Below are 14,355 nucleotides of genomic sequence, written 5' to 3'. Positions count from 1 at the left end.
GAATGCCCTTTCCCCTGCACCCCTATCCCGCCCCCACTCGGAGTTACCCCAAGCACCTGTTCCTCTGGGCCCCAAGGTGACGCCCTTTGTGTGTGTATAGGAAAGGACGGTGTACACATTTGGTTAGTTCCTTCTTTTACACCATAAATTATCAGAGACAACCCTTTTGGAAAGCAATTTGGCAATAATATCAAGTGATATAAAGATGTTCATAGCCTTTGGCCCAGTAATCTTCCTCCTGGGAATTAATCCTAAGAAAATAATTCACAAGGAAGAAAGAACCATTTTGTATCTACAAAGACATTTATTGGGGTGTTATTTATGATAGGGAAAAACTGGAGACACCCTCCCCAGCCAACATAGAGGGATGGTCCTATAAATTATGATACATCCATCCAATGAAATGTTACCCTGCCAGTAAAAATGGTAAATTGAAAATTGTGTAGCAACAAGCAAGAGTGTTCAGAAAATAAAAGCAAGTGAAAAAAGGAGCACAGGATTGTCTATATGCTGTGATCAATGGCAATGCTGACAAATCCATGTATGTGTAGATAGTTGTAGTGTTACCTGTAAGGCACCGTAAGGCGGATGTAACTGTGCTTCAAATGTTCTTTTCCATGGCTGTGAAGTCCTTCTAGTATGAAATCATTTTTGTAAAATCGCAATTTGTCACCAGGGGTTTTGACTTTCCTTATTGCCTCGTGGGAGGTGGCAGAGGCAGCACATCTCAGACCGAGCCTCGGTTCCTCCCCCTACCTCCCACCGCTGCGCTTGAAGGAAGATGCTGCAGCCTCCCCAGTCCCCATGCCAGCGTCTCCCACTTTTCTCTGAGCTTTCGGTGGCAGACAGCGCCTTGGGCACTTTTTCATGCTCATAATTCGAATTACCTGTTTAAGTCGGTCAAATGAAAAAATAGCAGCTCCGCCCCCACGCGGGCTGGCCGGGGCGCCTGGAGCGCCAAGGCGGCTGCAGCGCGCTCTCCGCGGCTGTCGGCCCTGAGCTCATTTCCTGGGGCGCGCGCGCCGGGCTATTTCAGCCTGGCGCTGTGCAAACAGGACAATTTACTGCGGCCAAAAGAGACCCAAATTACAATCGTATCACAGACAAATATCCGCCACGCCAGGTCTCCAGGGGCCAGGAGGGGCCTCTCTCGCGGCGCGGGGGGCGGGCGCGGGGTCAGGCAGGTCCGCGGGGCTCAGCTCGGCCTCGCCGTGCCCTGATCGGCGTTTGCCACCGAGCTGTGCCTGCTCTCTGCAACAGGAAGGGGCCCAGCTGCCTCGGGCGACCGTTCCTATCTGGGTTCTCGTTCCTATCTGGGTTCTCGTGCAGAAAAACCTCATCTCTTCCCGGGGATTTTCCCCTGATTTAGGGTCCCCTTTTATTTGGTTACTTTTCAGCACTTGGGATGAAAACATCCCTCCATCCAGCCACTCCAGGGCTCAAAGTCATATCTCCTCGTTCAGAAACCTCAGTGCCTGTCCATCACTCTTCCGGAAAAGTCGGAATCCTTAGTGTGATGGTCAAAGACCCCTCTTGGTCCAGTCCACCTGTCCAGAGCCAGCCCCTGTACCCAGATGCTCCAACCACGGAGAGCACATCAGACTTTCACAATTTTATCCCTGACAATTGCCTTTTCATCCTGCCTAAATGTTCCCTTGTTTCTTTCTGCCTAGTGAGCTCTTATTCCTTCTTCAAGACCCAGATACACATCACCTCTTCCATGAAGCCTTCCCTGACTTCCCCTTTCCCTGCTTGACATCTGCCTTCCAGAGTCAGCCCCTTTTCCTTCCTAGCACCGTGCAGAGGTAGATGGTACTTCTCACATCCTGTAATTAATTGCTTGCATGCCTGTGGTACACCGTACCATTGCTCACAAATATTTCCTCTTCCTCTCTGGAGAAGGATTACACTTCCTTGATCCATTGGCCTCACTCAGGCTTCGCCACATGACTGGTGCTGGCCAGTGAATTGGGACATGTGAGTTACTGGGGAGCAGAAACTTTCAAAGCCAAGCATGGCTCACCTTGTTCTCTCTTCCCTCTGCTACAAGGATGGCAGTGCCCCAGCCAGAAACCACACTGCCAGCCTGGCATAGGAGTGGAGCAGGGCACACATAAGTGTGAGAGAAATGAACTTCACCTCAGTGCTCGAGGCCCCTGGGACCATGGACTCATTTGTTACTGCAGCATAAACTAGCTGGTCTTGACTTCAGCTTCTGCCTCTCTTCCCTGGCGTTACCTTCACAAAATCAAGAGTCTGATCTTACTCATATTATAGAGCTGGTCTTCAACCATGTTCTTTTTTTTTTTTTTTTTCCTTTTTTTTTTTTTTGAGATGGAGTTTCGCTCATGTAGTCCAGGCTGGAGTGCAATGGTGCGATCTGGGCTCACTGCAATCTCTGCCTCCCTGGTTCAAGCGATTCTCCTGCCTCAGCCTCCCAAATGGCTGGGATTACAGGTGCTTGCCACCACGCCCAGCTAATTTTTGTATTTTTAGAAGAGATAGGATTTCACCATGTTGGCCAGGCTATCTCAAACTCCTGACCTCAGGAGATCTGCCCGCTTCGGCCTCCCAAAGTGCTGGGGTTACAGGCATGAGCCACCATGCCCAGCCCCACATTCTTCGAATGGCCAAGAATATCAGTAGGTAAGGTTTGTTGAGCATGGATTGTGTGCCAGGCGCTGTGCTATGCCCTTGGCAAGCGTTATCCCATTACATCCTTTAACAGCACTCTCTGGTGCGTACTGCTCTTATACAAGATTTACAAAAGAGAAAAGAGACTCAGAGGAATGTAGGGGCTCGCGTGAGATTGTAAAGTAGTGAGAAGTGGAGCTGGTCCTTCAGCTCAAATCCCTCTGATGCCAAAGAACTCAAACTCTGCAGTTCCATCATGTGCATCCTCACTCTCTCACTTCCTGCAGAGGACCTGTGGAGGTTGTAACTATTGTTTTCACCTGTCTCTTCCACTGGGCTCTGAGCTGCCCGAAGACAGATCTTTTTTTTTTTTTTTTGAGACGGAGTTTTGCTCTTGTTGCCCAGGCTGGAGTGCAATGGCACGATCTTGGCTCACCACAGCCTCTGCCTCTCGGGTTCAAGCAATTCTCCTGCCTCAGCCTCCCGAGTAACTGGGATTACAGGCATGTGCCACCATGCCTGGCTACTTTTGTATTTTTAGTAGAGACGGGGTTTCTCTGTGTTGGTCAGGCTGGTCTTGAACTCCCGACCTTAGGTGATCTGTCTGTCTCGGCCTCCCAAAGTGCTGGGATTATAGGCGTGAGCCACCACGCCCGGCCCCGAAGACAGATCTAAATCATCTGATTTCCCATCCATTAATTCAATCTTTCACCAAGGATGTATTGAGTGCCAATTATATGCCAGGCATCATCTGATGTGTTGGGGACAGAGAAATAAAACAGATAAAAATCCCTGCTGTTAATTCTAGCCTATGGTGACAAGAAGCAGATCCGTGGCTGCCTGGGGTGGGTGTGGGGTAGGAAATGGGAGAAATGGGGATGACTGCAACTTTGGGGGTAGTGGAAAATGTTCAGTATCGTGGTAGTGGTGGTGGCTGTACAGGTATATATATCCGCATACATCCCACAGTTCAGAATTATACACTTTAAATGGTAAATGGATACAGTTTATTATATGTAAATGATCCCTCAATTAAGTTGATTTAGAGGAACCTGGCCGGGCGTGGTGGCTCACACCTAGTATTCTCAGCACTTTGGGAGGCCGAGGCGGGCGGATCATGAGGTCAGGAGATAGAGACCATCCTAGCTAACACGGTGAAAACCCATCTCTACTAAAAATACGAAAAAAAAATAATTAGCCGGGTGTGGTGGTGGGCGCCTGTAGTCCCAGCTACTTGGGACACTGAACCTGGGAGGCGGAGCTGGCAGTGAGCTAAGATCGCACCACTTCACTCCAGCCTGGGCAACAGAGCAAGACTCTGCCTCGGAAAAAAAAAAAAAAAAAAAGAACCCTTGCTCTTATGGAGAAGCATTCTACTGGGGAAAACAGACAATAAACACATAGATAAATAAAACATATGTCAGAAAGGGGTAAGTGATGCTCAGAAAAATAGGACAACGGATCAGAAGTGCTAGGCGTTGCAATTTAAAATAATGGGGTCTGGAAAGCCACCCTGAGAAGGGCCAGTGGAGCTATGCCCAGCCTGTGGTATCCTTCCTCAGGCAGGGGACTGTACCCCCAGCTTACAAGCCTTTTTGAGGCACCTTCAGGGTTTGAGCCCAAAATGCACTGCACATTAAGTGTTATTGACGGGCTTGTGGAAATCTGCTCTCCGTCAGGCTCTGATGAAACTTTTCCAACAGGAGACTGAACTCAGTACTGGGCATGGCCCCCTGCACATAGTAAGTCCACAGCAAATGTGTGTGGGGTGAATACTGTCTTCTTTATCCTCCCTTTTTCTACTCCAGTCCAGGTAGACGGTGTATCTACCCACCCAATTTTGCTGTTTCTGGTACTCTCAGTGGGTCTTGCCTGCTCTTCCTCCTTGAAATCATTACTCAGAGGTCTCCGTGTCAGCTCCAGACAGATGGGCCTGGTGCTCCTTTATCTCAATACAATTCCCCCGCTCCCAGGCTCCAGGGGAAATCCTGAGCTAACTTTGGTCTTTCCTAAACTCCACACTTCCCTTTGGGCACCTCTTTCCCCATTGCGGGGCTCCCTTTCAGAATTTGCTGCTTTATTTATTTATTTATTTATTTATTTTTGTCAGAGGTGCATTAATGATGCTTTATTTAAAAACAAAAAACTTGGCCAGGCACGGTGGCTTATGCCTGTAATCCCAGCACTTTGGGAGGCTGAGGTGGGCGGATCACAAGGTCAGGAGATCGAGACCATCCTGACCAACATGGTGAAACCCAGTCTGTACTAAAAATACAAAAAAAAAAAAAAAAAAAAAATCAGCCGGGCGTGGCACATGCCTGTAATTCCAGCTACTCAGGAGGCTGAGGCAGGAGAATCACTTGAACCCGGGAGGCAGAGGTTGCAGTGAGCCGAGATTGGGCCACTGCACTCCAGCCTGGGTGACAGAGCGAGACTCCATCTCAAACAAAAAAACACCACAAATAAATAAAAAATAAAAACAAAAAACCAAAAACAGTCCATGTCATGTTGAAACTGATCAGTGTAAGTTAAATGGTGGTTTTTAGGCTGGACCCATGATTTAAGCTGTACCCATCCAGCTCAAACTGAAAAAAAAAAATCATTTGAATGTTAAAGCAATCGTTCAGAGTCTTCAAGAAGAAACCAGGCAGGAAAATGCCAATAATGATGACTGGCAAAATCAAAATCTAAAACAAAAAAACTGTTTATCAAGCTGCCGACAGAAAAAGAAATCTTGCATGGAGACTACAAGTCTGGATTTTCTGGGATGAAATTGTACAGGAATCTCAGTCTACAGTTTCCTCAATCGCTGTGGAGATGGAGCTATCACTGAATCTGACAGAGCCCTGCACTCCCCGGTCCACCCACCCTTTCTGTAATCCAGTCTTCACTGTAGCCTGAGGAACTATTTCAACCCGCTCCTTTTTTATCTTCTTCTTTGGCACAACCTCAGTGGACTTCTCTGATTCAGAACAAGTTCTAATTGATCTTCTCTGTTGCTTCTTTTCTACTGAGCCTGTAGAACCAGATGTTGCTTCAAGAGATGATATATTCTGCATTGGCTTTTCATTTCTCTGGTTTGGTTTAGAAATTATAAGCCTGTCTTGCCCCCTGACACTTATTTCTGTTTTGTTACCAGTTCCCTTTGTTGAATAAACAAATTAATTTCCCATCCTCTGTAGCATTCTGAAGAGCAAACACTTCTTCAATTTTCACAGCTGGAGACATGTTACACTTCTGCAAATCCAGGCTCCCTTTGTGCATTGTAATGGAAGCTGGTAGGATTTCCTTGCTGCCACAGTTTTCCAGGCTATTTTAACAGGAGGTGGCTCTTCCTTGTCCGCGCTTGTGTGCTGCCTCTGGCTGTGTCTCCAAATGTCAGTACTTGAGAGTGAGGAGGCCACCTCCCCTGCATTGATCTGTTCTGGCTGAGTTTAAAGCACAGATCTTGGTCATCAGGTTTTTTTAACTTCGGCTTTGGAGACAACATTCTTTTTTTTTTTTTTTTTTAGATGGAGTCTCGCTCTGTCGCCCAGGCTGGAATGCAGTGGTGCGATCTCCGGTTCATGCCATTCTCCTGCCTCAGCCTCCCGAGTACCTGGGATTACAGGCGCCCGCCACCACGCCCGGCTAATTTTTTTGTATTTTTTTAGTAGAGACGGGGTTTCACCGTGTTAGCCAGGATGGTCTCAATCTCCTGACCTTGTGATCCGCCCGCCTGGGCCTCCCAAAGTGCTGGGATTACAGACGTGAGCCACCGCGCCCGGCCCCAACATTCTTTTTTGCTTGGGATAAACCCTCTTCAGGCTGTTAATCAATATAGATAAAAGTATACTGTTCTATTCTTTCTTCTCAAGTCATTTTCAATGCTTTCTCTGCATGGGCAATGCCAAAATCCCATTGAGCATGTTCTCTCTGAGGTCAGGGTTTCCAAATCTTTTGTTTCTCAGAGTGATTGCTGGCTTGTTTGGTTGCCTCAGCCAGTAATTCTTCATACCGCTTATGACCTTTATACTCCTGTACCCATTTTTCATGAACCCACACCCTCTCTGGCTGTTTGCTAAAACACTGGACATGATATTTTCGGGCACCTCCTGTGTTAATTTTGGTATGAACCTCAAGCTGGGGATCACTTCAATCCATACAAGGCCAGCACAGATAGGTTCCCACCTTGGACCACACAAGATCACCAACTTGAAACTTACCACCAGTGGACACTTCTGTTGTTGGAACAGAAGATAGTATTGACTGAACTGGGGCTTCCTCTTTTAGTACTGGATCTTCCCTTGGTTTTTCTGATATGGTGTGAACCCTCTCATTTGGTCTATTTTGTTCCCCTGGTTCTAATTTGGGGATTTTGTGTGACTTGCGCTCTTCAGATCTTGATGAGTCATGCTTTTTGGGTTTTTTCCTCTTTTCTTTTCTGCTTTCATGCTTTGACTTCGTGTGCTCACTTGCCTGTACTTCATTTAAAAGGTCTCCACAAAGGGAAGACTTGAACAATTCCCTGCCATTCTGGATAGTTTTGGTTATTTTTAGTTTAACTTCAGGTGAGCCACTCTTCTTTGGAATCACAGTTTGTGGTACCGAAGTGGTGGCTGTGGAGGGGAAGGGTTTTCTAGAATTTAATGTGGTCTTGTGTTTAGAATTTCTGAATGGTAATAGTCAGTGGGGCTAAAGTTTCTAGCTGCACCAAAGTCATTGGCTGACCCATTAGGATATTGATTATACGACTGGTATTTGGTTTGAATTTCATACATGCTGATTGATGGCAGGTAGCCATTTGTGAGTGGAGGAAGATCTGTTGTAGGTGAGTATTGAAAGCTTTGCTGCAAGGTAGCTTCGTCTGGTGTCTGGCCACCATTTTCAGCAATGTCACTTTTGTTATCAAAGGCATCCTCCTGACGGATGCTGGCGGAGTCAGTGAGTTGAGGTGGTTGTTGAACTGTGTTTCCGGTGATCCCTTGCATGAAAGAGAAAGAGAAATCCATTGTTCTGCTCCAGCATTCTTAACTTTCCCTTTCTCTCATCGGGCCTTCAGTTTGTCCCGTTCTAACCGCCCGGCCGTCTCAATGCGATCACAGGAGGGACACGGAGATCGAGGAGGGCCACAGCCGGACCAGGCCAGGCGTAATGCGGCAGGAGGAAGGCTCCGGAGGTGGGGTGGGAAGGGGAGGCCGAGAGACGGGTGTCGCCGCGCCCCCGCTGCCGCCAGAGAGGAGCCTACGGCTGGCAGCCCGGCCTGGGCAGCAGGGTCCTCGGCGCTCGGCTGGGAAATCGCACGCCTCTCCGCGGTGACTTGTGCACTGCCCCTGGGCCTCCGCCTCCGTGCTGGCAGCCTCCGCCGCAGCGCACAAAGCCCCGTCACCCCGACTCTCGGGGCGCCGCCGCCGCCAAATCCTCAGCCCCTCCCTCATTGGCCGCGGCGTCTGCCGGGAAGTGCAGTCCCGGGTTTGGGGCGATGGGGCCCAGGAGGAAGCGGCGAGTCAGCGCGGCGGAGAGGGCGGAGGGGACGGAGGGGGCGGAGGGGACGAACCACTAACGCCCGCGGCCGCGAGGGTCTGGACGACAAAGGAGAGACTAGGCGAGAGGGCTTGTTGCTTTTTTTTTTTTTTTTTTTTTTTTTTTGAGACGGAGTCTCGCTCTGTCACCCAGGCTGGAGTGCAATGGCGCGATCTCGGCTCGCTGCAACCTCCGCCTCCCGGGTTCAAGCGATTCTTCTGCCTCAGCCTCCGAGGAGCTGGGATTACAGGGGCGCGCCTCCACGCCCAGCTAATTTTTTGTACTTTTAGTAGAGATGGGGTTTCACCATGTTGGCCAGGCTGGTATCGAACTCCTGACCTCGTGATCCACCCGCCTTGGTGTTGCACTTTTATAACTCTTTTTGCCTTCTCACCAAACTAGCATTTAGGAAAAAAAAAAATCAACAAAAACAAAACAAAAAACCGAAAACCTCTATCAGTCATTTACACGTTAGTTGGAAATAATTTAGACCAGTGTGTCTCTCCTTCACAGAACACATTCAGTCCTCTCTGATTATTAGAAGCAAGGTTCACCTTTTGATCTTGGTTAAAGAAATTTCAGGCTAAATTTCTGGGGAGGAGATGTATTTCAGGTTCCAGGATCCCAGAATTGCTCTGCGCAAGTCACAGCCATCCTTCTTCCCTGAAGCCTCTGTTGGCTGCACCATGTCTGCTGCTCCTTTATGAGTGGTTTTGGCAGAGGCCAGGCTGAGCTCTTACTAGCTCCTTACAACAAAACAAGCGAATGTGAAAAGTCTTAAACACTCAGCTTTCTGGTCAGAGGAAATCCCCAAATCAGCATGACTCAGGATTTTAAGTGCCCCATAGAGTGTCCAAGAGAAGAAACCTAGGAGTCTAGGGTCTTTCAAAACCCCAAAGCTAAAACCTTTTATCACCCTTTCCTGACCTTCCTGGCCTAGGATTTTAGGCAGCCTCTCGGAGGCCTCCCTTGCCTGGGGCACACTTGGCCATAAACCCATTCATTCAGCCCTACTGATTTAGTGCCCATTATGTGCCAGGCAGAGGAAAAGTAGAAATGGTAGGATCTATCTTCAAGGGGCTCAAAGTCTGCAGGAAACAGGATCCGCTAACAAATTAGAGCACAAGGGTGTGCCGAGTGCTATAATAGCAGTGTGGGTTGCTGTTGAGAAAATACAGAGGAGGGTACCACCAGGGAGCTTCTATGAGTTGAGCTGAGCCTTGAAGGTTGAAGAGGCATTTCTCACATAGAGAAGACGAAATAGTGCCCTGAATGTATACTAGGAATGAAAACACCAAGTGCTTACCAAGCTCAGATAGGTAACGTAAATGAATGGAGTAGGTGAGTAAAGTAGCAGGGATTGTCAGCGGTGGTGGGGAAGTGGAAGGCCTGCATCCTGCCTACAGGGCTTCTGCTGGAAAGACAGCCTGGCCTGGATTCAGCCTCCATTTGCACCTTCTGCTAGGTGCTTTTGTGCAGTGCACAACTCACACAACCTCACATGGCTGCCCTGCCTGCCTAAGCTGGCCATCAGCTGCTTGTTGCCATACTGAAAAAGAGGGTTTGGTTTTGCCTCACCTTGCTTTTTCAATAGAAGCCAGAAACTTGAATTTTTATGTAAAAATTTCCAATTTGTCAAATGCCATTGTAGCCAAACAAAAATCTAGCCTCAGGCTGGATCCACCATAGAGTTTCAGTTTGAGACCCCGATGGGAACCAGTCCCCTGGGCACATGCTGTTCTCTCTCCTCCATACCGTGCAACACAGTCCTTTGCTGAGATTTGACAAGGGAAACACAGTCATAGATGAAACCCCCTACAGCTGCTGCAAAGCCCTTCAGAAACATGAGATTGGCCTCTGAACCAGAGGAAAGTAACGTGGGGCTGTACAACAGCAGCCAGCCTGTGAGACTGATGGATAAAGCTTTAATTTATCGGTGCACCTTGTTTGGAGAAAGCTTCCCTGCCCTCTTGGCTGCCCCCACCTCCAACCCCTCCTGTTTTGCTAATGATAAATGACAAGCAGTGGACATTTATTAATTAAACCACCCGCTGTAGCCATTGGTAAAACCCAAGGCCACATGCAGGGGAAGCATTCAAAGCATTCCTGCTACCCCTGCCCAGGGCACAGGCCCCAGGGTTATCTTTTGCTGGCGAGAGCAGGCCACGGCGGCCACAGCCTCACATGACGGGCCTTCCTAGGATCTGTCTGGGTTCTGGCTGATAAATGGAAATCACCTCCATGGGCCACACAGTAATTAAACTCCTGGCATTCTTTTGACAAAAAAAAGTTCCTCATGGGACATTCCCACAAGCTGCTGAAGGTCTGGGACCTGCAAGCTCCCAGCTGATTACCAAGGAGTTTTCCAAGTTGGCCTTGACTGAGGATCAAAGGAGGATGGGAGTTCAGGGAATGAGGGTGGGGGTGGGAAATGCCTTAGAATTAAGTTGATGATGGCCTGTTGCGGTCGCTTATGCCTCTAATCTCAGTGCTTTGGGAGGCTGAGGCGGGAAAATCACTTGAGCCCAGGAGTTTGAGACCAGCATGGACAACATGGTGAGACCTTTTCTTAACAAAAAATTTAAAAATTAGCCTGGTGTGGTGGCACATGCCTGTGGTCCCATCTACACGGGAGGCTGAGGTGCTAGGATTGCTTGAGTCCAGGAGGTTGAGGATGCAGTGAGCTGTGTTTGCACCACTGCACTTCAGCCTGGTGAAGGAGGAGACCCTGAGACAGAAGGAGACCCTGTCTCAAAAAAAAGTTGATCATTTGGTTGTTCGGCCTGAAACACCCACATTTATTTCCCCAGGACCGAGATGGGCAGAGAGATAAAAGCAGGCCTTCAAGGCTCATTTATTTATATTTCTATTGTTTATTTGTTCACTGATGTACCCCAAGTACCTAAAACAGAGCCTGGCACATAGTAGGTGCTCAGTAAATATTTGTTGACTGATTAGCTGGAGATGTGCTCGTGTATTTTTAACGAAAGCAGTAATCAGGAGAAATTCCTAATTAAGGTCCTAGAACCAGTGGCTTCTAATTGTTTGCTGCCACAGGATTGTAAACATGTTGAAGATGAGGCCAGTGTCTTATTCAATTGACTGTCCCCAGAAGCAGGCACAGTGCCCAGCCTAGGGCCTACACACCGTGGTTTCTCAACGATATCAATTGTCTGAATGACTCAGGGGTAAACCATTTTTCAGTGCTGGGTCAGGCAGAGCCCCACTGGGACGTGACCTGCACACACTTTGGCAGTCCCCTGGGATGCAGCGGTAGCAGCAGCAGAGTCATAAAGCCTGGGGATCAGAGCCACACTGGATATCACAGCTGGAAAGGCCTGAGATCCCAGCCAGTCCCTTGCTAAGCAGAAAGAAGAAATGAATTAGCTACAAATCTTGGGGCCTCTAAAAACACAGCTTCATTTTTCTCTGTTTCTCCTATAGACTCCCCATTCTGTCCAACTGCTAAAAACATTTAAGTTTATTTAATAATCAATGTCAGCTGAAGTCGGTCATATCAGACTTAAATTCAATCTATTCCCAGTTGCCTCAACTTCCCTTGTCAGGTCATCTACTTAGTTCTAGTGGCTTCTGTGCCATAGGAGGGGGAGCTGGAGGAGGGGGAGAGCCGAGCCATGGTCATCAGTATCTGTCTTCACTAACCTCTTGGGCATGGTCACCCCATTTTGTTGGTGTCTGCTAAATCCACATCTTTTTTTTCTGCAGTAATTAGCCCACACACTCTGTGTCCTCCTGACTCTGCAGCTGAGGCCCTCCCAGCCCACCAGGCCCTGCCCAGCACCTTCTATGCCTTCCTTGGAAGTGTTGGAAAACTAGCTGGCCCCTCATACTATAGGGACCCAGGGAGGTTCTGATTGACCCTGGGTGCCATGATAGAACAGGACTCCACCCACTCAGCATTCCAGATAAACAGTGGACACAGTCTCCTTTGCACTCCTATTTTCCCAACTGGTTGGGAGGATTCTGTTGGTGCCTGCTCCCCACCCTTTTGGGATCTCTGTCTCCCTGGTGAGCTGTGTATGTGCATGATGGTGAGGGTCTCCAGCAACAAGGAAAGGAGTTACATTTGTCCATATTCACACTGCTATAAAGAAATACCTGAGACTGGGTAATTTATAAAGAAAAGAGGTTTAATTGACTCATAGTTCCACATGGCTGGGGAAGCCTCAGGAAACTTACAATCATGGCGGAAGGGAAAAGGCATGTCTTACACGGTGGCAGGTGAGAGAGAGTGTGTGGGAAGTGAAGGGGGAAGAGCCTCTTATAAAACCGTCAGATCTCCTGAGAATTCACTCACTATCGCCAGAACAGCATGGGGGAACCACCCTCATGATCCAGTCACCTCCCAGCAGCTCTCTCCCTCAACACCTGGAAATTACAATTCAAGATGAGACTTGGGTGGGGACACAAAGCCTGACCATATCAGAGGTTGATCTTGCAGGATTTTATTCTCTGAATGTCACATGGGGAAACGGAGGTCAAGAAGGTGGAAAAGACTTGCCTAAGGCCACAGAGCATGAGTGAGTGGCAGCATTGGGCCAAGAGCCTGGGACTTGGTAAGCCACTCCTGAGCCCTCCTCCTGAGCCAGGCCCTGTCTCAGGTTCTAGCACATGCAACTGCAACCAGCAGGGTATGTGTCATAGTCTTAAAATATGGCCACAAATTCTTTGATGGTCTTCCCATTGAGCTGTGGGGTCTATTTCTCTCTTTTCTTTGAATATTGGCAGGGTTATGACTGCTTCAATTAATTGAGTACAGAGAGGTGATGCTGTATGACTTCCAAGCCTAAGTCATCTCAGGCCATCAGCTTCTGCCTTTGTTAATGGAACACTTGCCTTTGGAGTCCTGAGCCTCCGGGTAAAAAGTTCAACTATCCCAAGGCTACCATGCTGTGAGGAAGCCCAAACTACACAGAGGGGCCATGTGAAGGCACTCTGGTTGACAGTCCCCACTGAGATGTCTCAGTCCAGGCACCAGGCATGTGAGGGAAGAAGCCCCCGGGTGATTTCAGCCCTCAGCCTTTCCAGCCACCTCCAGCCATTTGAGTCTTCACAACCCTGGCCCTAGACATTGGAGAGCAGAGACAGGCCACCCTGTTGCGCCCTGGCCAAATTCTTAAACCTCTGAATCTGTGAGCCTAATAAAATGGTTGTTGTTTTATGCCACCAACTTTGGGGTGGCTTGTTACACAGTCACAGATAGCTAGCTGTGCCATCTTAACCTGCTGGATTGGTACCCCTTGAGTCTCTGATATCCATGCTTCTGCCCGGCCACTAATGAAGCCACATCTGTTTCCACCAGAAGACCACTGAGAAGGCCAGTGAGTGTGTGGTGGGGACCCTTGTTTGAAGGAAGTTGGGGGAAGGAAGTTGCTGACATGCATGACTGCTAACAAAAGAATATACATCTGCGGAGGTTGTTCTGGAAGTATCTTAGGGAAGTAAAGGAAAGGAATTAAGACTCATCGACAACAGACTCCATTCCTCGCCCTGCCCATCCTTATTTATTTATTCAACAAGGGGTCTGTGAGCAACTACGAGGTGCCAGGCCCTGTGTTAAGATTCTGGGACATGGACACAGGCCTGGCCCTAGTGGTTCTCTTAGTCCAGCTAGAGACAAACATTAAACGATGATTAATATACATACTTTGAATGAAAAACTTAGGGTGTTCTGAGAGTGCGTGGAGACCTATTTAATCCTCATAATATCCTTCTGAGGTAGGCACCATCCTTTCTATTTTGCAGGGGAATACTAAGGCTCAGAGGGGTTAAGCGACCTTCTCAAGGTCACCCAGCAGGGGAGACACCAGATTGCAAAGAAGCAGCCCCCACCCACCTAGTGAGGCCAGGAAAGCAGAGGCATAAAAGTCCAGCTGAGCACGAGACTCCTTGGGCCAACAGGAGCACGGTGGGGTCAGCACCCTCAGACAGGCAACCTTTGAGGGAGCAGCATTAACCCCAGGGAAGCCAGGGTAGCTTGTTAATCCAGCAAACCTGCACTTCTCAAGAAAAAATGGCCCTCTGTTGGGAAGGGATGATTGAGCTCTAATCATCTAGCAGTCCCTGGGCAGCCACACTCACCATCTCTATAATGAGGGCAGAAATAGAGGGCAAGAGGTATAGTAACCATCCAGAGGCAGTGACTGGGACTCCTAAACCCCTCCTTGATTCTGAGTCCCCAAGGGCCAGTGGAGGGGC

The 14,355-nt window shown here is 48.6% G+C and overlaps 2 pseudogenes; both read right to left on the bottom strand.

Annotated features, from left to right (window-relative positions):
* Positions 1–1,321: 1,321 nt before the first annotated feature.
* On the bottom strand, positions 1,322–5,898 carry LOC129394448 (histone-lysine N-methyltransferase NSD3-like; annotated as a pseudogene).
* Positions 5,899–6,768: 870 nt separating this feature from the next.
* Positions 6,769–7,625, bottom strand: LOC100979171 (histone-lysine N-methyltransferase NSD3-like; annotated as a pseudogene).
* Positions 7,626–14,355: the final 6,730 nt, after the last annotated feature.

Source organism: Pan paniscus, chromosome 19 (assembly GCF_029289425.2).
Source record: "Pan paniscus chromosome 19, NHGRI_mPanPan1-v2.0_pri, whole genome shotgun sequence".
In the NCBI taxonomy this organism is placed as follows: domain Eukaryota; kingdom Metazoa; phylum Chordata; class Mammalia; order Primates; family Hominidae; genus Pan; species Pan paniscus.
The sequence above is the reverse complement of the archived record's forward strand: the minus strand, read 5'-3'. Positions and strand labels throughout refer to the sequence as shown.